General features: G+C 42.4%; 1 protein-coding gene across 10 annotated transcripts in view; it reads left to right on the plus strand.

Moving 5' to 3' along the window:
• Nucleotides 1–213: 213 nt before the first annotated feature.
• Nucleotides 214–22,278, plus strand: part of MGAT5 (alpha-1,6-mannosylglycoprotein 6-beta-N-acetylglucosaminyltransferase) — a 197,722-nt gene continuing 175,657 nt past the window's right edge. For 4 of the 10 annotated variants that reach the window (XR_014784184.1, XM_084808763.1, XM_084808773.1 and 1 more), the window contains exon 1: nt 214–559. The gene's annotated coding sequence lies outside the window, so the exon portion shown is untranslated. Of the gene's footprint in view, nt 560–1,183; nt 1,234–3,367; nt 3,483–10,153; nt 14,988–22,278 lie in introns of all 10 variants that reach the window. The other 6 variants (XM_084808719.1, XM_084808721.1, XM_084808742.1 and 3 more) reach the window with 5 other exon arrangements.

Genomic DNA, 22,278 nt, shown 5'->3' on the forward strand with positions numbered 1-22,278 from the left:
TAGGAAAAACAACAGTCACGCGCCGCCGCGGTCGGCATCCAAGAGTCATTCCCTTTCGTCAGACCGGATTTGCTGAGCTCTTTCTCCTAAGGGGGCGGGTGGTGGGGAAGCATTCTTATATTACACTTTGGAGACGTTCCCTTTTCGCGCGGCGTTTCCTTACGCACGCTCGCCGCCAGGGCGGGTAGTTTTCAGATGCTCCCTGGCTCCGGCGAGGCGAGGCTGCTGTGCACGCTCCCCGGCCGGGCGGGCGGCTCGCAGACGGTCCCTGCTCGGCCCGGGCTCCTCCACCCTGCGGCACGAAGGGACGGAGACGAGCAGCGGCGCTCAGGGACTGCCGCGCTCGGGTCGCTTCCCGCGGGCTCCGTCGCTGCGGTGGCGAGCTCGGCCCTAGTCGAGCTGCAAACGCCGTCGCAGCAGTAGCTGCTGCTGCTGCGTCGCTCCAGGTCCGGCCTCCCCGCCAGAGCGGCGGGGAGGGGGCCCTGCCCCGGCGCCTCTCCGGGAGTAGGATGGGTGAAGAGGACGGGGCGACTCGCCGGCGTCGCCGCAAGAGGACCTGGTAAGAGATTTCCCTTCTCTCCCGTTCTCTCTCCCCGGTTCTGCCCCACATAACCCGAGACCAGCATCAGCGAGCTCGCCTGGGAACGCAGCTTCCCTAGCAGCGCTGCCGCCCGCGCCTCGCGAGGGCCCGGAGCTGCAGCGGCGTTGCTGGGCGCCGGTGGGGAGGAGGGGCCCGGGGACGCCCCCCTCCCGGCCTCTGTCGTCGTTAAACGTGCTGCTTCTCTTCCCCCTCTGTGCGTGGCCGGAGCGGAGAGCCGCGTTCTTCCCCCTCGCCCGCATTTCTGCGTGTTAGGAGGGGGTGTGAAGGAAGAGAGCGCCCTTTTTGTCCGTATGCCGGAAGGCAAGCGGAGGGATAGGTGCGCGCCTTCCCGCAGTCGCCTGTCGGGCGATAGATTGGAGTACGGTCACGCTCCCTTTCCATTGCGTGCTTCTCGGCCAAGCGGGGAAGACGCTGCTGTGCCCGGCGCTTTGCTGGACACTTTCCCCGCGTTGTTGTTGTTGTTCAGCCGTGCCCCTTCCTTGTTCTGACGGGGAGGAGGTGACGAGGCCGTGACCGCCACGCTCAGTCCCGCGTGGCTGCGCCCTGTGTGGACTAACCTGCTACTGTCTCTTCCTCGTTCAGCGTGTGAAAGGAGGACAGCTTTTGGTTTTAATATCGTCTGCGTTTGTTCGGTGGGTAAGACAGCGTCGTTACTTCTTTAATATTTTTATTATTATTATTACATGCGTATCCCGCCTTTTTTCCTCTTGCAAGGAACCCAGGGCGGCTCACATAGTCCGCCTCCTCTCCATTTTATCCTCAGAACAACCCTGTGGGGTGGGTTAGGCTGAGAGTCAGTGACTGGACCAAAGGCACCTAGTGAGAGTCATGGCCCAGTAAGGACTCCCAAGTCCCAGTCCAACAGTCTAACCGCTATATATCACACTGGCTCGCTGCTACTTGCCACCTCTCCTTGCCCCTTCTATGTTGCTGTTTAGGATAGCAAGCAACTGCTACACCCCTTTGCCACTGCTTGGCTGTGAGACATGGAACAGGTTGCCACACCTGCTGTTTCTTTCCTGCTTTCCAAAAAGAAAGAAAAGCTGCTGCTGCTTCCTCCTCCTAGGATAAGGGCGTCTTTCCCCTTATCATGACCGTTTGCAGGGGACAGCCTTGACTTTCTTCTTTCCTTCCTCTGTTGTGTCCTGAGCAGCCTCCCTTCCTTCCTATCTCTTCTCTATCTCACTTGAGGGAATATAAAATATACTACTCTGGTAATAGTGCATTTCAGCTGCTCAAGGGATGGGGGAGCTACTTCTCTTCTTGCCTGTGCCTATTCCTTTCAGGCCCATGGTTAGTAACATGTACCACTGTTTTCTTCCAGCCTTTGTCTTTGTAGACAGCTATTATTTGTCCTCCCATGAAAGAGAATTCTCTTTTTTTTTCCCCTCTTCCCCTCCTGTACCACCATCCTTGTGCAAATGAGCTGCAACTGTTGTTCTCCAGCCCAGCCCAGCCCAGTTTTTTAAGGGACTACTGAAACCTCTCCTGGTTATGTCCATGAGGCTGCAATGTTTTCTGTGTCACTGAGTCAAAGGGTCACTTGATGACTTTCCTCAACTCCCACTCTCCTTTTGGGCTAGCGGCTGTATGCCGCCTTCTCAAGGATGTAGTCAGGTGTGTGTGTGTGTGTGTGTGTGTGTGAAAGAGAGAAATTAACCCCGTCACATGTCTTCTGCCCTCACCCATAATAGCTGTTGGGGACAATTCTATTTATTTACTTACTTAGTGCATTTATATACCTCCTTTTTTCCAAGGCATTTGTATTGGAAGTGTGTGCAGAAACATGTCCCCTTAGCAGGCATTTCTAGCATTTCCTCGAGCTTTCCAAACAGGCTCAGGGTGGATTCAAATATTCTAAACACAGGTATACATTCAAGGAAGTCATTTTTGGTAACAGCTGCAGGAATCCTGAGGTCACTGAAAAGCATCTATGCATGTTGCTCTGTGGTGTAGTATCTCTCTGTGCTACTGCAAGTGACTCGTTCATGCCCATGTCTGTATGTATGGTGGTGGGGAATAACACCCCTAGGCAAAAACCCGATGCAACTAGCATAATTGGTCTGTCAGCATTGCGTTGACCTTGTTTTAAAACCTGCCATTATTTAGGATGAAGCCCTAAATAAAATCCTACAACTCCCAGGATTCCCCAGCCAGCACTGGAGAATGCTGGGAGTTTTAGAAAGGATGTCTTTCTGCTTAAACATGCATAGGATTATGCCCTTAGTCTCTTTCACTGCCTAGTGATGTGACGGTAGTACTATGCCTAAGGTTACTTCAGGATGCAGCACATTCAGTGCTAATTGCGGTAGAGACAGAGTGTGAAACCCTAGCATTAGAATTCCCTAGTCCAGTATAGCATGCTGGCATTTTTGCTAATAAAAGGATAATTTTATACAGAACTGAAAAGAACAGGAAGATGATTCCATAATGTAACCCAGATATAACCCAGCAAGAGATGGCAGTATACAATGCAGAAAGGACAAGTGTACTTCCAGTAAAAGATAATGAGGTTTAGTTGCATGTTAATAGTCAAGGATTGCCTGAAAGTGTTATTTCACTCTGTGTAAGATATGTATATTAGAAGAGCTTTGTGGTATTGGCTGGTTTCTGTATGTAGTGTCAAGTTTGTTTAAACTTCTCCACTGCAAAGGAATAGCGCACACCCAAAAATGTGAGACTGGTAGGGCATTCACAAATGTGTGCATGTTTGAAAGAGGCATTTGGTTTTCAGAATGCCATCCTTATGAATTCTGTTGGGTGTAGATTCTTCGAGCTGGAGAACATATTGGAACTTCTGCTGTACCTTATTGGTCCCGGTTCTGAGTTCCTTGGATGTATGAATTTCCCACTGAGGTCAGCAGGTGTCATTATCACCTAGGTAAGGCAGAATGAAACCCTGCATAAGTTTTTGTTTGTCTAGATTAAATAACAATGCTGGTTAATGCACAAGTTTTTTATTTATAGGCTAAGGGCACAATCCCATTGAGATAGTTGGTAGCTTCCAAAGTCAGAGGCTACCGACTATCGAATGCGGGGCGGATGGAGCGCAGATGGGATCCTCCCCTCCGCACCCTACCCACCCTGCATTTGTAGCTAGATGAGCGTTTTCGGGGAGGGGGAGGGAACAGGCCTGGAGACCTAATTGGAAGCTGTCTAAAGCAGCTTCCATGGGTTCCACCCCTCTCTGCACCTGGGACTGTCCCCTTTACCCTGTCTCCACATTACATTTCTGAACGCAGAGGTGGCAGCAGCGCAGAAAGAACTGGGGAGTGGGGAGAGCAGTTTCTGGAAACCAAGGTCAGACAACCTTGGTTTCTAGAAATCCTATGGCCATCTTGATGGTGACTAGTGGCCATAGGGTTGCTCTCCAAATCCTTTTTTATTTCCTAAAGTGAATCATGTATAGATACAGGCATAGGTATAGGCATATTTAAAGGAAATTGAAGTATAACTGACTTTTACAAAATCAGATTTTTTAAAATGCTGTTGAAGATGCTACAATGCAAATGTTTAGATGTTTTCTTCTAAGCACTAGACATAAAGCTTTTTGCAGATAGAATCATCAGTAACAGCCCATTCAAAATATCTAGTACCCAAAAAAACTTACATGTGAGGACATAATACATGAATACTCTGCTGTGCTGTCCCTGTCCAGAAGGACATTTCCTTTGAATCTCACAGATCTTCCCACGGTCTGCTTGACTTCCACAGTGCTCAGCCTTCCATGCTCACTTGTCTATTCTTCAGAATAGGAAAAAATACCATATGTTTAGTCACCCAAGTGTATAAAAAATACAATAAATATGTTGGTGCCTAAGGCTGTAATAACTATACTCTGCTTACCTGAAGAAAGCGTAACTGAACTCAGTGGGATATATTTTTGAGTAGACATGTATACATTGTAATCTTAATTGCACATGGGTTCCTTGGAATTATAAACAATTGTTCCGCCTGAATCCTAAATCTCTGATCACTTGAATACTTGTACATATGGCTCTGTGTTTATAAAATTAGAATTCTATATGTTGGGTGAATTTTTGTATGTTTTTATTTATGTTGCATACACATATTTATCTTCCAGGATTCACTAGACTTAAAGCATGTGGGAATGTGACTGGACTCTCAGAAGTGGTGGTGTGAGAACAATGATCTTAAGAACATAAGAGCCATGCTGGATCAGACCGAGGGTCCATCTCGTCCAGCATTCTGTTCATACAGTGGCCAAACAGCTGCCCCTGGGAAACCCACAAATAGCACCACTTTGCTCATCCTACCCAGTAACTAGGATACAGAGGCATATTGCCTCTGATACTGGAGGTGGCATATAACCATAGCGCGTAGTAGTCATTGATGCATTATCCTCCTGATAAAGGGATCAAATGCATTAGTGTTGTACAGCACTAGACCACTAGTAGACCAAAACATTTGGAAGACCTCAACTCCCGTCACCCCTAGCCAGCATAGCCAGTGGCGAGGGATGATGGGAGTTGTGAGCCAAAACATCTGGAGAGTCCACAACTTGTCCATCTCTGGTCTAGTACAATATAAATTAACCTAGAAGCAAATCCCACAAAATTATTTTTGTTTTTCTTTGTTGGGAGAAGTTGTAAATTAACATACTGAAATATTGTTGTTGTTCAGTCGTTCAGTCGTGTCCGACTCTTTGTGACCCCATGGACCATAGCACGCCAGGCCTTCCTGTCCTGCGCTCTCTCCCGGAGCGTGCTCAAGTTCATATTCATTGCATCGGTGATGCTATCTAGCCATCTCATCCTCTGCCGTCCCCTTCTCCTTTGGCCTTCAGTCTTTCCCAGCATCAGGGTCTTTTCCAGGGAGTTTTCTCTTCGCATTTGGTGGCCAAAATATTGGAGCTTCAGCTTCATTATCTGTCCTTCCAATGAGCACTCAGGGTTGATTTCCTTTAGGATGGACTGATTTGACCTCCTTGCAGTCCAGGGAACTCGTAAGAGTCTTCTCCAGCACCACAGTTCGAAAGCATCAATTCTTCGGCGCGCAGCCTTCCTTATAGTCCAGCTCTCACAGCCATACATTACTACTGGGAAAACCATAGCTTTGATTAGACGGACCTTTGTCGGCAAGGTGATGTCTCTGCTTCTTACTATGCTGTCTAGGTTGGCCATAGCTTTCCTCCCAAGGAGCAAGCGTCTTTTAATTTCATGGCTACAGTCACCGTCTGCGGTGATCTTGGAGCCCAAGAAAGTAAAATCTGTCACTGCTTCCATTTCTTCCCCTTCTATATGCCAGGAAGTGATGGGGCCAGATGCCATGATCTTAGTTTTTTTAATGTTGAGTTTCAAACCAGCTTTTGCACTCTCCTCTTTCACCCTCAACAAGAGGCTCTTGAGATCCTCTTCGCTTTCTGCCATTAGGGTGGTATCGTCTGCATATCGGAGGTTGTTGATAATTCTCCCAGCAATCTTAATTCCGACCTCTGATTCATCCAACCCGGCATTTCTCATGATGTACTCTGCATATAAGTTAAATAAGCAGGGTGACAATATGCAGCCTTGTCGTACTCCTTTCCCAATTTTGAACCAATCGGTTGTTCCATGTCTGGTTCTTACTGTTGCTTCTTGACCCTCGTACAGGTTTCTCAGGAGACAGGTAAGGTGGTCTGGTACTCCCATCACTTTAAGAATTTGCCACAGTTTGTTGTGATCCACACAATCAAAGGCTTTAGCGTAGTCAATGAAGCAGAAATAGACGTTTTTCTGGAATTCTCTTGCTTTCTCCATGATGCAGCGAATGTTGGCGATTTGATCTCTAGTTCCTCTGCCTCTTCGAAACCCAGCTTGTACTTCCGGTAGTTCTCGGTTCGCATACTGCTGAAGCCTAGCTTGTAGGATTTTAAGCATCACCTTGCTGGCATGTGAAATGAGCGCAATGGTGCGGTAGTTTGAACACTCTTTGGCATTGCCCTTCTTTGGAATTGGAATGTAAACTGACCTTTTCCAGTCTTGTGGCCACTGTTGAGTGTTCCAGATTTGTTGGCATATTGAATGCAGCACTTTAACAGCATCATCTTTTAGGATTTTAAATAGCTCGGCTGGAATACTGTCATCTCCGCTAGCTTTGTTGTTACTAATGCTTCCTAAGGCCCACTTGACTTCACTCTCGAGGATGTCCGGCTCAAGTTCAGTGACCGCACTATCATGGCTATCAGGGACATTCAGAGCTTTCCTGTATAGTTCTTCTGTGTATTCTTGCCACCTCTTCTTAATCTCATCTGCTTCTGTTAGGTCCCTGCCTTCTTTGTCCTTTATCATGCCCGTCTTTGCACAAAACGTTCCCTTGAGATCTCCAATTTTCTTGAAGAGATCTCTAGTCTTTCCCATTCTGTTGTTTTCCTCGATTTCTTTGCATTGTTCATTTAAGAAGGCCTTCTTGTCTCTCCTTGCTATTCTCTGGAACTCTGCATTCAGTTGGCTATATCTTCCCCTTTCTCCCTTGCTTTTCACGTCCCTTCTTTCCTCAGCTACTTGTAAAGCCTCATCAGACAGCCACTTTGCTTTCTTGCATTTCTTTTTCTTTGGGATGGATTGAGTTGCTGCCTCCTGAACAATGTTACGGACCTCCGTCCATAGTTCCTCAGGCACTCTGTCTATCAGGTCTAATCCCTGAAATCTATTCCTCACCTCCACTGTATATTCATCAGGGATATGATTTAGGTCATACCTGAACGGTTTAGTGGTTTTCCCGACGTTCTTCAATTTAAGCCGAAATTTTGCAAGAAGCAGCTCATGATCTGAGCCACAGTCAGCTCCAGGTCTTGTTTTTACTGACTCTATGGAGCTTCTCCATCTTTGGCTGCAAAGGACATAATCAATCTGATTTCGATATTGACCATTTGTGGATGTCCATGTGTAGAGTCGCCTCTTGTGCTGTTGGAAAAGAGTGTTTGCTATGATCAGCGTGTTCTCTTGGCAAAACTCTATTAGCTTTTGTCCTGCTTCATTTTGTACACCAAGGCCATGCCTGCCTGTTATCCCGGTGATTTCTTGACTTCCTACTTTAGCATTCCAATCCCCTATGATGAAGAGGACATCTTTTTTTGGTGTTAGTTCTAGAAGGTGTTGTAGGTCTTCATAGAACCGATCAACCTCAGCTTCTTCGGCCTCAGTGGTTGGGGCATAGACTTGAATTACTGTGATGTTGAATGGTTTGCCTTGGATTCGTACTGAGACCATTCTATCATTTTTGAGATTGTACCCCAGTACTGCTTTTCCCACCCTTTTGTTGACTATGAGTGCTACTCCATTTCTTCTAAGGGATTCTTGCCCACAATAGTAGATATGATGGTCACCTGAATTAAATTCGCCCATGCCTGTCCATTTTAGTTCGCTGATTCCCAAGATGTCGATGTTCAATCTTGCCATCTCATGTTTGACCACCTCCAGCTTACCTTGATTCATTGATCTGACATTCCAGGTTCCTAAACAATATTGTTCTTCACAGCATCGGATTTTATTTTCAAAATATATCTCATTACAAAAATAATCTGAGGGTGTGATCCACCTCCTGTTGGAGTTAATGGAGATATTCCCATCTATCTAACTCTAATAATCTGGTTTGCCCTTTATAAATATTACTACTTTTATGTTGCTTAAGACAAAACAAGAGTAAAATTCTACCTTTCATTACTTAGACCCATCTGCAATAGCTTCATTTTGGATATACATGTCTAATGGCTGAAGAACTGAAGCCTTGGGGTGAATCAGAACTTTGTACAAACATGATATAGTTCCCTACCAGTAGATGAAGGCTCCTTTTGTTGTGTTCAGAAATTCCTTATAAAGGTGCGGTCTGTTCAATACAGACAAATAAAGCCATAAATGGCATTACTGAAAGCAAGCTAAAAGGGGACAAAGTCTATGAATGGTTAAAATCTTCCTAGTCCTGCTGTGAGGTGTCATTAAATGTGCCATGAGCAGAACCAGTCTAACTAACCCAGCATTCTGTTTATAATAGGATTCAGCTAGATAGTTACCTGTGGGTTCTTACAAACAGGGCACAGATGTGTTTGCAGTCTCCTATTTGTTTCTAGTGTCCTAGGGGAAGGAGCGTAACTCAGTGGTAGAGGACATGCTTTGGATGCAAAAGGTTCAGTCCCTGGCATCTCCAAGCAGGGTTGGGAAAGACAGACTGTCTGAAACTCTGGACAACTGCTGCCAGTCGATGTAGACAGTACTGAGGTAGAGGGACTAATGGTTTGACACAGTAGAAGGCAGCTTTCTGTGTTCCTATGTCTGTGTCTTCTACCATGATATCAAATTGCAATACTTGTTTCCTATGCCGTCCTCATTGTTACCCAGTAATGATGGAAGTTATGTCAGTATTGGTTTTAAAGAACTGTTATTTTTGGAACTCTTATATTTGGGAGCGTTTCTTACATGTGATGAAATTGACAGCTCTCCTTCTTTGAACATCTTAATGTTGTTACGTCATCATCAAAGATTGCAAAATGTTTATGAGCAGTGGGTGTTGTTACAAAAATCACTGGCATCTCGAGGCTTGCCAGCTAATGCTATTGATATTGCATAATTTTTGTTAGTGGTTCTGACCTGTTGGATACTACCGAATGTTTATTTCATATAAGCATTGTAAACACTTTTCACATGTAGAAGTGTTTTAGTACTACAAGATTAGTTGGGATTTTTTGTATATAAAGTTTCTAGAATGCATGGATGTGGAATTTATATATTTTTATATATATTCTGGCAATATTAAAGTTATTTTCTGGAGACCACATTCTGCAGCTGAGCAGCATAATTGTGGATTCCTGCATTTCAGTTGTCTTTTCCCTGGCATCACCATCTAAACTTGCTGTAATGGTATGCCTTTGACTACACTGTTTCTTACTGGCATTACATGGTAGTTACTTTCTGCTACAGTTATGCAAATTTGGGAAAAGTTACTTAGAACACAGTATAGTTATATTCTAAGGATATTCTAGAGAACATTACATGCTGGAAATAATGTATTTTCCCAACCAGAAAGCTGAGATTCTTAGTATTATGTATGTTAGTCATCATCTAAATACAAGTTTTCAATTGTCCATTTACATAGGGAACTAGCTTGTTCCATCTTTGCCTTAGCAGTAGACTATTTTCTGCATTTTAATCCGTCCATCCTGCCCTGATGTCATTAAATTAGAGAAAAGATTAAAGATAAATTAGGCAGAGTCCAAAATATTTTAATAAGGATGACATTGGCTATATCAGTCTGGCAGGATGGCTTATGTTGATGGATATTCAGTAATGGAATTCCAGGGCCAGTTTGAAAGACTTGGTTACATTTGCAGGGTGACATGCTCTACCTTGAAAAGTTCTCTTCCCACTAGAGAGATGGATTTTGTGCTTCTTTATGCTTAGTTAAAATAACATCCTATACACAAATTTGGTGATAATTTAGGATTTTTAGTTTTTGAAAACAAGGGGTTTTACTGACAGGGAAATTATCTATTTCAATTTCTGTGTTGTCAGTATGCTGATGACACACAGTTCTATTTCTCCTTTTCATCTTCTTCAGGTGAGGCTGTGGATGTGCTGAATCAATGCCTGGCTGAGACAATGGACTGGATGAAGGCTAATAAACTGAAACTCAATCCAGACAAGACTGAGATGCTGTGGGTGGGTGGTTCTGCTGATCAGATGGAAGGTGCTCAACCTGTTCTGGATGGGGTTGCACTCCCACTGAAGGAGTAGGTCCATAGTTTGGGAGTCCTCATGGAACCACCTTTGTCACTTGAGGCTCAGGTGACCTCAATGGCATGGAGTGCCTTCCACCACCTCCAGTTGGTGACCCAGCTATGCCCTTGTCTGGAGAAGGATAACCTGGCTTTAGTTGTTTATTCTCTGGTAACCCCCAAGTTAGATTACTGCAATGCACGGTACATGGGGCTGCCTTTGAAGACACTTCAGAAGCTGCAGCTCTTGCAAAATGCAGCAGCCAGATTGATAACTGGGACTACAAGTTCTGCACATATAAAACTGACTCTGGCCTGCTTTCACTGGCTGCTTATATGTTTCTGAGCTCAATTTAAGGTGCTGGTTTTAACCTATGAAGCCCTACACAGCTTGGGACCTCAATGTTTGACAGCACACCTCTCCTGAAATAAACCTACTTTTACTTTGTGTTCAGCATCTAAAGTCCTCCTCCAGGTGCCGCCTCTGAGAGAAGCTCAGAAGGTGGCAGTGAGGAAGAGGGCCTTCTCAGTGGTGGCCTCCCATCTGTGGAACGAGCTCCCCAATGAGGTCCATTTGGTGCCAACGTTGTGATCTTTTCAGCACCAGGTTAAGACCTCTCTCTTTTGCCAGGCACTTGACAGCACATGATGAGTTTTAATCAGTCCTGGATGTGTCTCTAGTTATTACTGACTATTCAAAGTTAATTTTAGTTATATGTTATTTGTGTATATTGTCTGTGTGCTTTTATGTAAATGGCTTTTAAACTTTGTATATTGTATTTTAATGTTTAATGTCTGTAAACTGGCCAGAGGCTTTGGCTATGGGGCAGAATAGAAATGTAATAATTTTATTTATTTATTTATTTATAAATAAATAAATAAATAAATAAATAAATAACATGAATAAATAGATAGCCTACTGTAATTACTTTGCAGCTAAAATTGATTGTATTCTATCTGCAAATACCATTATGTTGTGGATAAAATATGCAAACTGGTCTGGTGGATGTAACTTTGGCTCCTGCCTGTATAGTCTTAATGGATACTTTTCAATTTGTACAGCCCAAGGCTGGACCCTCGCCCTTCTTGGCTTATAAAAGCAGCCTGGAGAGGTTCAGGGACTGGGTCAGTGAGTAAGGAGAGTGGTGAATGCCTCTTTATGGCAAAGTGTGATTGCTGGAAACTTCCCCCCTTCCAGAAATGAGAGTTTCCGCTTGCCTCCAGAAGTGCTATATTGTATTGCCGAAGTATTAGGGGCTGCTGGGGCTGACTGCATGCAGAAGGATACTGCCCTTAGCCTAGATTGTTGGTGGCCCCCTGAAATAGTGGTCCCAAAGCTGCAGCCCCATTAGCGCATGGCTTCATCTGACCATGAAGTTTGCGTGCACTTTATTTAAAGCTTTCACTGGAAATATTAGATGCTAATAGAAGAATGGCTCCTGAATTTGCTGATGATACCATTTTAAGGGTTTATCAATACCCTTAATTATTAATCATTATTAAAGTGAAGCTTAGTTTTGGGATTGTAAATGCAGTAGTTTGATTACTGTATAACTTTAGTGATATGGGGGTGACCAGACACATGCTAGTGCTAAATGGTTATTTTCTGAGCATAACTGAATAGGATAGAACTGAGATATTAGTGATAAATTGATGCTTGGGATGGCACTCAATGGCTACTAGTCTTAATGGTTATATATTACTTCCAGTGTTGGAGGCAGTATGCCTGTGTATACCAGTTGCTGAGGAACATGAGGTTGTGCTGTTGCATTCATGTCCTGCTTGTGGCCCTTCCTATGTTCTTGTGATGCCATTTTTACTTCAGTTGTTATGGTACTGTAGATGTATTCAGTTGTCACATGTAGTGACAAGAATGCTCCCTAGCGGCAAACACCGGTTGTTTTGGTAACACACATGTGGGTAGCTTATGGGTACTTCCCATTATAGTATCCCCACCCCAACTGTGAAGTTGCTAATGCAAGTATGAAAAGTAGCTACACAATTGCCAATCATTGTTACACAAATATACTTGAGAGGCAGCCAAAGGGAAGTGGTTTATGACAGCAGCATGCTGACGAATTAAGCAGTGATTAAGTGCTTGCTTAATCTAATTTTGAAAACTGAGGCTCATTTGAGGATTGACGTGGGAGGTGGGGTTCTAGCAGCCTGAGCTTCATGCACAGCTTTTTTCCCCTTTTACAGAACTTATAAAGTAGGTGTTAGACCACCCAATCTAATTTTTTGGGGACTAAAAGATATGCACAATAAGCCATACTGCATGGTTAACAAGCCACCCTGGCTGCATTCAAACAATATGATAACCCACAGTTCAGAAAAACCCACACTCAACCACTGAGTGAGGGTTCGCATGTTGTGTGAACAGCCCCTTTGTCTTTGGCTGATCATGTTTTTGGCTCCATTATTCTGTGATGCAGCCACAAAGAAAGCATGCAAATAATGTGATTTTTAGGAATTATTGAATACATTTGAAGTATTCATGGGTATGTGTTACCACCACTATACAAAGCATAGGTAAAGCTTAATTTGGACTAAAATTTGCAGTGGCAGTCTTCCTTATTCAAAAAGAACAAAGTAACTGGCCAATGGATGTAGGAGAGTTGATGAAGGATTGCTTTATACCTCCTTAGCTTGGGATATATGTTGGTATCCAGTAGTGGTCCTTTCATGTCAATTTGAGTTGTGAATCTTGGGAGAGTTAATATGTAGGTAAAATGTTATGGTTTAATTCTTGAATGATATGGGTGCATGTTTACTTGTGTGTACTCTGGACTCTTGTACAATGTAGCTTCGTTATAAATACAGGCTTCAGTGCATCATTAGAGCTAATTTCTTGTAAAATATTTATAAGAGGGGTATGCTACTTCTATTTTATGCACTATGAAATTAGCCACAAAAAACGGTTGTGTAGTAATTTAAAGCAACAAAACCCCTCTTCCTCCCCATATAGAGGTTCAGTGATGAATATAAATAGATGGATTCTGTAAAATATCCCTGGTAAAAGTGGCTCTGTTTATGGAAACTGAGAGTAAATAGCTGCCTGACTTCATATCTTAGCAACAGCTACAGGTAAACCTTTAAAGAGTTTTTTTTAGCTTTTACTGGAAAAGTTATTCACATGGGTCTCACTGACTTTCCTAAAATGGAAATGTGGCAGAGTACTAGGTAGGTGTTCTACTGTTCTGTTGAGTCTCTGGTTGCATTTACTAGCTCTTAATAGTTCTTATCGATATCATCATTTTGATAATTCACATGTCCAGGGAGCTTTAGGTTTTGTACACATGGAACACTAATACTGATTTATACTCTCTAACCTGGAGGGATTTGGTTTAGTGAAGTGAGGCAGTTTAATTTTATTCAGCCAAGTAATGTTCTCTCACAAAGTTGCTACTTCTTCACTCCTTTCTTAATAAGAATAGTTTTGTTAAAGTGAAGAAAGAGTTTTAAGGGGATACAACAAATCATAGGTTAATTCTGGGTTGTTTAACCCCTGAATAACCCAGAGTGCCTGGGTTTGCCAGTCACTGTAACAATCAGCAAACAGGGCAATCATACTTTGTTAACTGAAAGTGGAAGTGACGAGTGCGCTGGAGGCAGCACGCCTGCTTGCTTGTTCTGCTAGATTTTGGCTCTTCATGGGTTAACGCACCCATGATTGCCATTACATGCGAACTGGGTCTTTGTCTTAAATCCGCAGCCATGCTTGGCCCAGCTCCACTACCACATAAGCACAGAACAGTCTTATCCAACCTGTGTCTTTGCACATGTGACTTCTGTTCGAGAAAGAGAAACTGAAAGCCCAGCACTTCAGTCTGTTTAACTTATTGAGAAACAATTGCTGGTAGTTAGGCTGGACAGAGCCATTTTCATGAGATAAAAAACTGAAAGGAATGCCCATGTTTGATGGATAGGTAATTGGATGTGTGAATGTGACAGGACCATTAATTCATTTTTTATGAATTAATAGTGGTAAGGGTAGGTTTAGGGTAGGTTTATGATGAGATTTAATTGTAGGTATGGTATTTTTTAAATGAGAAAAAGTTTCGTATTTATTTAAAAATATTTTCAAAATCTGCTTTATATTCAAAGCAAATACAATTTTATTATTTTAAAGAAATCATTGATTTTTTAAATCAATCCTGTTCCCTGTTCTAGACAACTAGAAAGCTTGTGTTGCTTATTTGGTTTGCTCAAACTCCCAACCCAACAAGCTTGGGTTGTTTAAAAAAAAAAACAAAAAAAAACCTGCCTTCTGATTTTGAGAGCTAGTTCTAGTTTGAAAACTGTGTTAGAGGAACTGATCAATTGTATCTTATTCTTTTTGGATCATTGTTGCTATCATTTATCAGTACTGTGGAGGATGGGCTTGGGGACGTCCAAGTAGTCTTGAGAATTGCATCATGTCTGTGTTTGGAATGAAGCCAGACAAGATGAGTTTGGGCTTTTGCCGGCTAGAATAATCTGTGTGATCCTGGAAGAGGGCATAGTGCCGGGCAGCTGTATATCTGAAGTCCTTTGCAAATTTTGAAACCTTGTTGCTTATTCTTCAGCTTAGTTGTGGGTGTCTTCCAGCCATAGTTTAATGGAAAAGGTGGAAAAGGTTGATGAGCAGGAAGATACTCTTCACCTTCACTAGAACTGAAGAGATTGGATCCTAAGGTAAGTTAACTTAGGCTACAATCAGTGTTCACTTACTTGGGAGTAGGTCCCATTGAATTCAGTGAGGATTACATCTGAGTAGGTGTGCATAGGATTGCACTGTCAAAGAAGTTCATGGGAGGAACGTTTCCAATCCTCTTCTCCCCCCTGCCCCCTGAAAAACCTCTCTGAAAGGTCAGGCGTCCCTTCTGAATAATGTGGAACAGGGGCTGCTGGGGGCTGAGAGGATGGGAAATACTAACTTATCTTAGGAGCCAAGCCAAGGTTTTTAGGATCCCTGCCAGTCTGAAGCTTCAAGGCCTGAGGAATATTTTCCAAAATACAAAAGAAGGCACTGATAAATTAAATATAATAATTAAAAATGCTTAAGTACATAAAGGCTATACATAAATGGAAAGGAGGCATGCAAACAAAGTGGTTGAGAAGCAACTGAGTGAGTAAAGCGCAGCTGTAAATTGAAACTGAAGATTGAAAATGAAAATTTAACACTGTATCCATAAAGGACAATAAGACACCATAAAGTCCAGGCTGTTCCAACACTTCAGTGATTTTCAAGTTAATCCATAGTAGCTACATAGATATGGCTTCTCCAGATAATAATGACAGCGGACACACTTCAGACCAAATTAATTGCATTTTAACTCACATTGATTTAAGTGAGGCTTAAAAGTGTACAATTGTCTGGAAAATGGCCAGTGTAGCTTCCAGGCAGCACTGCTGCCTCTCCCCCCCCCCCCCCCCGGGCCAAACAGTAAAAGGTACCTACAAAGCTTCAGTAACTCTTCAGCAGTGTTTTTCAGCTGTAGGCATGTTGTGAGATACAGCGATCACATTAACAACACTGAAATGCTTAGCTGATGGCTTGTCAGCTGCTAGCCTATTTCATGGAGTCTTGAGATACAAGAATTTTATAACTGAGCCAAAACTGTTAAAATGAAGTAACATGAGCAAGTAAGTAGTGTTGACTTCACTGCTATGTCTGGATCACAATAAAGTGGAATCTGCTTCAGACACATTCCATTGCTGCAACAGTTGTAGAGTTTTAACTTACTCTAAAGCAGTCTTTAACATTTAAAGGATACTTTTTGACATGCAATTTTGACATCACCTCACCTACTCTGGTGTGCTCCCTATCACTAGGAGCTTTCATTCTCATTGGGTGGAAGAGATTGCCACCTGCAAAGTCTAGAGGAAGCTATTTTGCTACTTTTCTGATGTGTGCTGCTTTTCAATTGACAATGTGGCATTAGATCAAGGCTGCTGTTACCATATGCTTAATCAACAAGAACTGCGGGGAAGGTATATAATGTGTGTGCATGTATACAGAACTCTTATTGGACCCCCCCCCCCTTACAAACATGGTATGGGAAAGATCAGATAAAATAAAAGATACATTACAGCTACCTTTTTGCAGGGGTTCCAGTTCTATCAACCTTGCCTGAGGAAGTACTGAAGATAAAATAAGATGGGAAGAAGAGGTCAGATTAGCTTGGATTTGAGAAATGGATTGTTTAAAATTGATGTTTCTATCATTAAGGATAAATTAGCAAAAAAAAAAAAACCCTTTAATTTATTTGGCAAGACCTGTCTGCAGGTTAAAAAGGTCTTGCAGAGCTGGGGATGAATTTTCCCCAGCTTGCCTTGCAGCTGCAAGCCCCAAAGGAATAGATACACCCTGTATTCTGGAGAAGATTAAGAAGCAAATATAGTTGGTTTGAAAGTTGTTGACCTTTGTTCTTTGTGGCTTTCATTTTAAATGTTTTTTAAAGTGAACCTGCAATTTCATACAACCAGTTGTCTTTTTAAAAGCAACATCTTAGGTTTCTTCTTGCATAGGAACATAATTGTGCCTTATAGCACAATCTGCATTTCTTACTCAGAAGTAAGCCCCACTGAATTCAGTGGACCTATGCCTAGGTAAGTGGGTATAATATTCCTGTCTGAGTCTATTTCTATCCAGGAGACATAAGAGAAGTAGATTGTCTCTTCACTCACCTCCAAAATAATGACACAATACTGATAATTTTAACATTTAAAAATTATGTTAAAGCAGTTTTTAAAGGTGTATTTCCATTTATATTGCTGAAACTAAGAAAATAGGTTGTATTTGTAACTGGGACTGCAACTATGATTTGTAGGAGAATTGGCACAAATATCACCTGAAGGGCACACTAATGAAAAGGTCAGATTGCCTCCTGCTCATCATGCTTTTGAACATTATCAATTATTTTAACTCTTCCAACAAATGCATGAGAATGAATTATGCACTTTCCTAAAGTCAGATTATACAAACTTTGGTTGGTGTTGATAGCCAACCAACATTTGGGATCACCATGACCTTGCCTTTTCCAACATGGGGGAAGGCGTGGTTCTGCTGTCCAGGCACTCAGATGACTCAGACAAGTCCCCATATTTTCAAACTGCAGCATGATGTGAGAGACAATCTCTCATTCTGCTCCCCAGCTCTTAGTTTAGAAGGAGAGCAGGGAATTGTGTGATGCTGGGCTTTGGAAGCTCTTGGAGCATGACGTCAGTGGTGATTTCCTGCCATTCTCCTAAGTTCTAAGCTTAGGAGATATGGAGGGTGTAGGGATGGACATTCTCTATGACTGGTAAATTTGGTGACACCGCCTAAGGCCACCTAGTGATTTCATGCATGCAGTGCCAGCTGCTTCATGTCTCATGCTTATCTACATTATATCAGCTCTCCAACCACTGGTGTAGGTCTGTTCTCTGAGAGAGTGATATTTAGTAAGCTAAGTTACTTCAGTGTGAAAAATAACTAAAGGTTGGGGTAATTTTAAGTTAACCATATCTGCAGTGGCTTGTTGTAATCCATGTAATTCCCCTTGCCTGCATTGCCAAGAGGTGTATGCTTTTAGCTTTTCTGCAACAATATGGGCCTTTGGGTGTCTCATCATAAGTGATAGTCTCAGATTTATGGCTATAAATTTTAAATATTTAATTAATTCATTTTAAATGGTTGCCAATCCAATCCTTACGTGGCTTTTTAAAAGAAAATATGGCACTCATTCACTCCTTCCCCTGTCCCGCAGCTGACATGTATATGCCTCAACACAATAGACACTTGCCTCACTGCCCAGCTGCTGTTAGTACCTTGTGCCTTTCCGTATCCTGCATCTATCATTCTGGCCTCTTCCATATATTGCCTATTGCTGGGATGTACAGTGCAGCACTGATGGGTGCAGCCCACCCCTTGGTGTCTGCCAAGGCCTCCTCCCCCTCCCAAATTTTACTTTCTTTTTTAAAACGTTTTCTTAATTTTTAAAAACAATTTTTTTTTTTACTTAGAGGCTAGCCTCCAGCACCATTTGTATTTCCCCAGAATGCCTCTATACCCCATCTGGGCCCAGACACATTCTTAGAAAATTAAAAATGGAGGCCAGTGGTTTATTCTGAAGCCTGCTCAGAATAAAAGGCGGAGGGGATGGGACAAAAAGGTAAACTGAGGATGGGAGAAGCGCCCTGGCATAGAAGGGCTCTCATGTGACCAGGGCTCTAGAAGGAGGAAGGAAAGAGAAGAGATGGGAGGAACGTGTGTGCGTGCATGTAGGAGAGCAGGGGATTGTGTGATACTGGGCTTTGGAGGCTTTTGGAGCACCTCTAAAGTGCAGCAGGATGGCAAGGCTGATTTCCAGCCATTCTCCTACTCTCTAAGGGCCAAATAAACGTTTTCCTAATCATGTATAGTGGAGCTATGCGTGGTCGTTTTCCCTACTCTCCTGCAAGTATGCATGGGCCCAATTTGGACCAGGACCATTGCACTTCAGGAGATGAGAGATTAATGTACACACCCCTCTTTGTCCTGAACAATGGAGCAAGAGCTTAAACTAAATCTGTAGGGGGAGGAGCTGTGTGTGTGGGGGCAGGGTTTAAAAAATTATCTGGGCTGCCCAATTTGGATCAGTAACCTATCATAGGTAGTGGGAAGTGTAAACTCCCCCCCCGTGTTGTTGTTGTTGTTGTTGTTGTTGTTGGTGGTGGTGGTCCAAGTTTGGGTAGGGAACCCTGTGCTGGCAAATTGTATTACAAAACAGTTTCCAGGGATCTGTTTTTATAATGCAAAATGCAGGCAAACTTATCCTGATCTATATCAGAACCGCAGTGGGGGAGGGGAGGCTGAAAGGTCCTCTACCTCCCATGCTAGTGTCCCAATCTAGATTGGAGGACCATATCTGCATTTGGCATTACTGAAGCTTAGGACTGATTGGCACATGATAGAAGTGCTAGGCTAGCCCCCGCTGCCAACTTTCTTGGCCTGTGGCCACATTTTGAATATAGAGAAAGTGTCATGGGCGCTGCCAAATTCAGCTTGCAGTTCCAAATGCCCACAGCCGCTTCTTTGACATTAAGGGGAAAGCAGCAGTGGAGGGAGAGGTGTTTACCCTTCACGTGCCCATTTTTCCATTACAGCTACCCCACCCTTCCTGCTGGGGTTCCCAGCTCCATCACAAATGTGTGGGGAAAGGTCAAGAAGTTGTCCTACTAGCCATTGCTTCATGCTTGAAAATTGTCTCTTCCAGTTGCTGCTTTGCAGCACAGAGTGATTTGAATATTCAGTTGGCAGTACTGTCTACTTATGGCATAAGAAACGAGTTGTGGAGCTGAAAAAGTGTCTTGATGTTTGCTGTGGGAACTGGAGAAGCAGAAACTACCAAGAAAGTTGAGGCTGTTTGCATGTGTGTGCTGGCATGGACACAGCCTCTTTGATCTGCTGTGATGGGCTTTTCGGCATGGATTCTGCATCCTTAGTGTTGCTTTTCCAGAGGAGAAAAAGAGCATTTTTTAATGACTAAATGCCACATGCTATGAGTTTCGTCATTATCTGTCCTTCTGAGGAGAATAAAGATAGACACTTTCTATCTGGTGAGGGCCATTTATTGTTTTGAACTTTTGTCCAAGATTGGATAGAGTGTTGAGAAGCTGCAAATCTTTAACATCAGAAGAAAGCTGAATCTCCCATTTTACAGTACATCTGAGAAGTGCCCTTCAAAAGGACCAAAGTGAGGAGAGTATTTAAAGGCATTCTGATGTTAAAATGGTTTCAGAAACTTTCTCTAAATTTTAATGTATATGTTAAAAAAAAAAAAAACAGTTTTAGGAGGAAAGAATCGATTCAGATGAAGGAGGACCAAAAAGAAGAGATTTGTATACTTTAACTTTGCTTGTGATCCTTCCTGATGCAAGTTAAAAAAAAACAAAAAACTTCCCTTGTAGCGTATTGGGTTAACTTTTTTATTTTGTATACTGCTGCTTAGTATGGTTTGAAGGGTTTCATTACCTTAATTTGAGCAAGAATTGTTAGTAAATGTTTTTCCCCTTATTTCCTGTTTTAGAATCCCTACTAGTATTTATCTAACTTTGCTGATGAAGTAATGGCTTCTTTATTGAAGAGAGATATACCAGTCTTGAAAGCCCTTTCATATATTCTTTTCCTGAAACGTATAAATCCTGAATTATAAATCCAAATATGGTTAGAACTTCCAATTATGTGTCACTGGGTAAGCTTTTAAAAATGTAATGCTTCTGTTTCATAGTAGGGCAATGTGATTATAGAAAAGAGAGATCTATTAAGCATAATGGAAAGTAACTAGGCTTTTATGAGAATCAGGGATGTCATTGAAATGGAATAAACTAGATACCCAATCTTACATAAATACTTAGAAGTGGAGATGTAAATGTAATAGTGTATGAAATGCTAGCTAGATGTGGTAACTTTGGGTCCGTACTAGGTATACAAGCTGTTAAAGGTTAACTTTCAAGGTGCACATAGCTATATGGAATCTGCATATGTTTAACAACTTTTTCTATTTTTTTAATTAGCCAGTATAATTACATATAATTCCATTTCATATTGGTTGAGACAACATTGTCTATATCTGTATCGTAATGAGAAGGATTTTGCTTCTTATAAGTAGTCATGTTGCTGAAGCAAATGTAGTCCTACATTACTTAACACAGGTTGCATTGAAACATAATGCTAAACCATGTTTCAGCATTATGAGAACAATCTTAGCCTCCCCCTAAGCCTCCATCTTCTCCCTCCCCTCTTCTCCTCTGTCATGGCCATGGGGAGATTGGAAACTTCTGCTTCTGTTTTAGATTAACCTCAGTTCAGCATGCCAGAACCTTAGACTGTAATCAGTCATAACTATAACTGGTCAAAACAAGCCAGCTTCATAAACTCTTATTTGAAGTTGGCTCACTTCCGCTATCCATGGTTAAGATTAATCATAGGTTGTCAGGGTTCAGACCACATGGCAAATATGGCATAATCAAAAACAGAAGTGATCTCCTTATTCTGACTGCAGAGGAGGGAGAGGTGTGCAAGTCCAGTGGTAGGCTAGGCTTGTTCTTAGCAGTCCAAACCAGTCCAGTATTTCAGTGGGAAATACCAGAGTGTATTGAACAGACTTGAGTAAATGGGCTTGAAAGAATAAAAGTTGCTCTGTATTTGACATTTAAAAAATTTGCATAGCTATCTGTAAAGATAAATGGAAGGTCAACTGAGCTATTAAGTGTCCTTGAAATTAAGATGTGAAATGACAAACAAAGAAAACACAGGATTAATTGTATTGGATTGTGGCCGTACTCTGCAACTGCCACTGAAAATATTCTTCAGACTTCCCCATAATATTCACAAAATGCTAATGGGTGGAAGGATGTAACAGAAATTTTGTGTGTGTCTGTGACTGTGTTTCAAAACAGTATCTCTATACTGCTCCATAGACGAAACTTTCTGGGCAGTTCACAAAAATTAAAAACATTAAAATACATTATGTAAAGCATTAAAAAAACCATTCACATAAGAATATAAAACAGATAGCACGCACAACAATAAGAACAACAACATATATCTAAAACAATTTGAAACAATCAGCTAGAGAAAATCCAGGACCTGATAAAAAAAAACTCATTATATGCTGCCAAATGCTGATGACAATATTGGCACCAGGTGGGCCTTGTCAGAGAGATCAGTCCATAAATGGGGGCCACTCACATCATGAAGCTTTATCATCCTGAGGGCTGCTGCTTAGCAGAACCAACGTTAAAAGTTTATGTTGCCAAGATTGTATCCCACCTTCTGTATGGAGCAGCAGTTTGGGGCAGTCATTGCAGAGATGAAGTTGATGTAATCCAGAATCAGTTCTCGTGTCTGCTTTTGGCAGTAGCACATAGCACACCCGGCGCAATATTAAGGAGTGAACTTGGCCTTCCCTCTTTAAAAGCGCGCATACACAAATCCATCGTATTGTATTGGAAAAAGCTG

Source organism: Heloderma suspectum, chromosome 1, assembly GCF_057233095.1.
Source record: "Heloderma suspectum isolate Gila_16-S chromosome 1, 16-S_ref, whole genome shotgun sequence".
Taxonomy (NCBI): Eukaryota; Metazoa; Chordata; class Lepidosauria; order Squamata; family Helodermatidae; genus Heloderma; species Heloderma suspectum.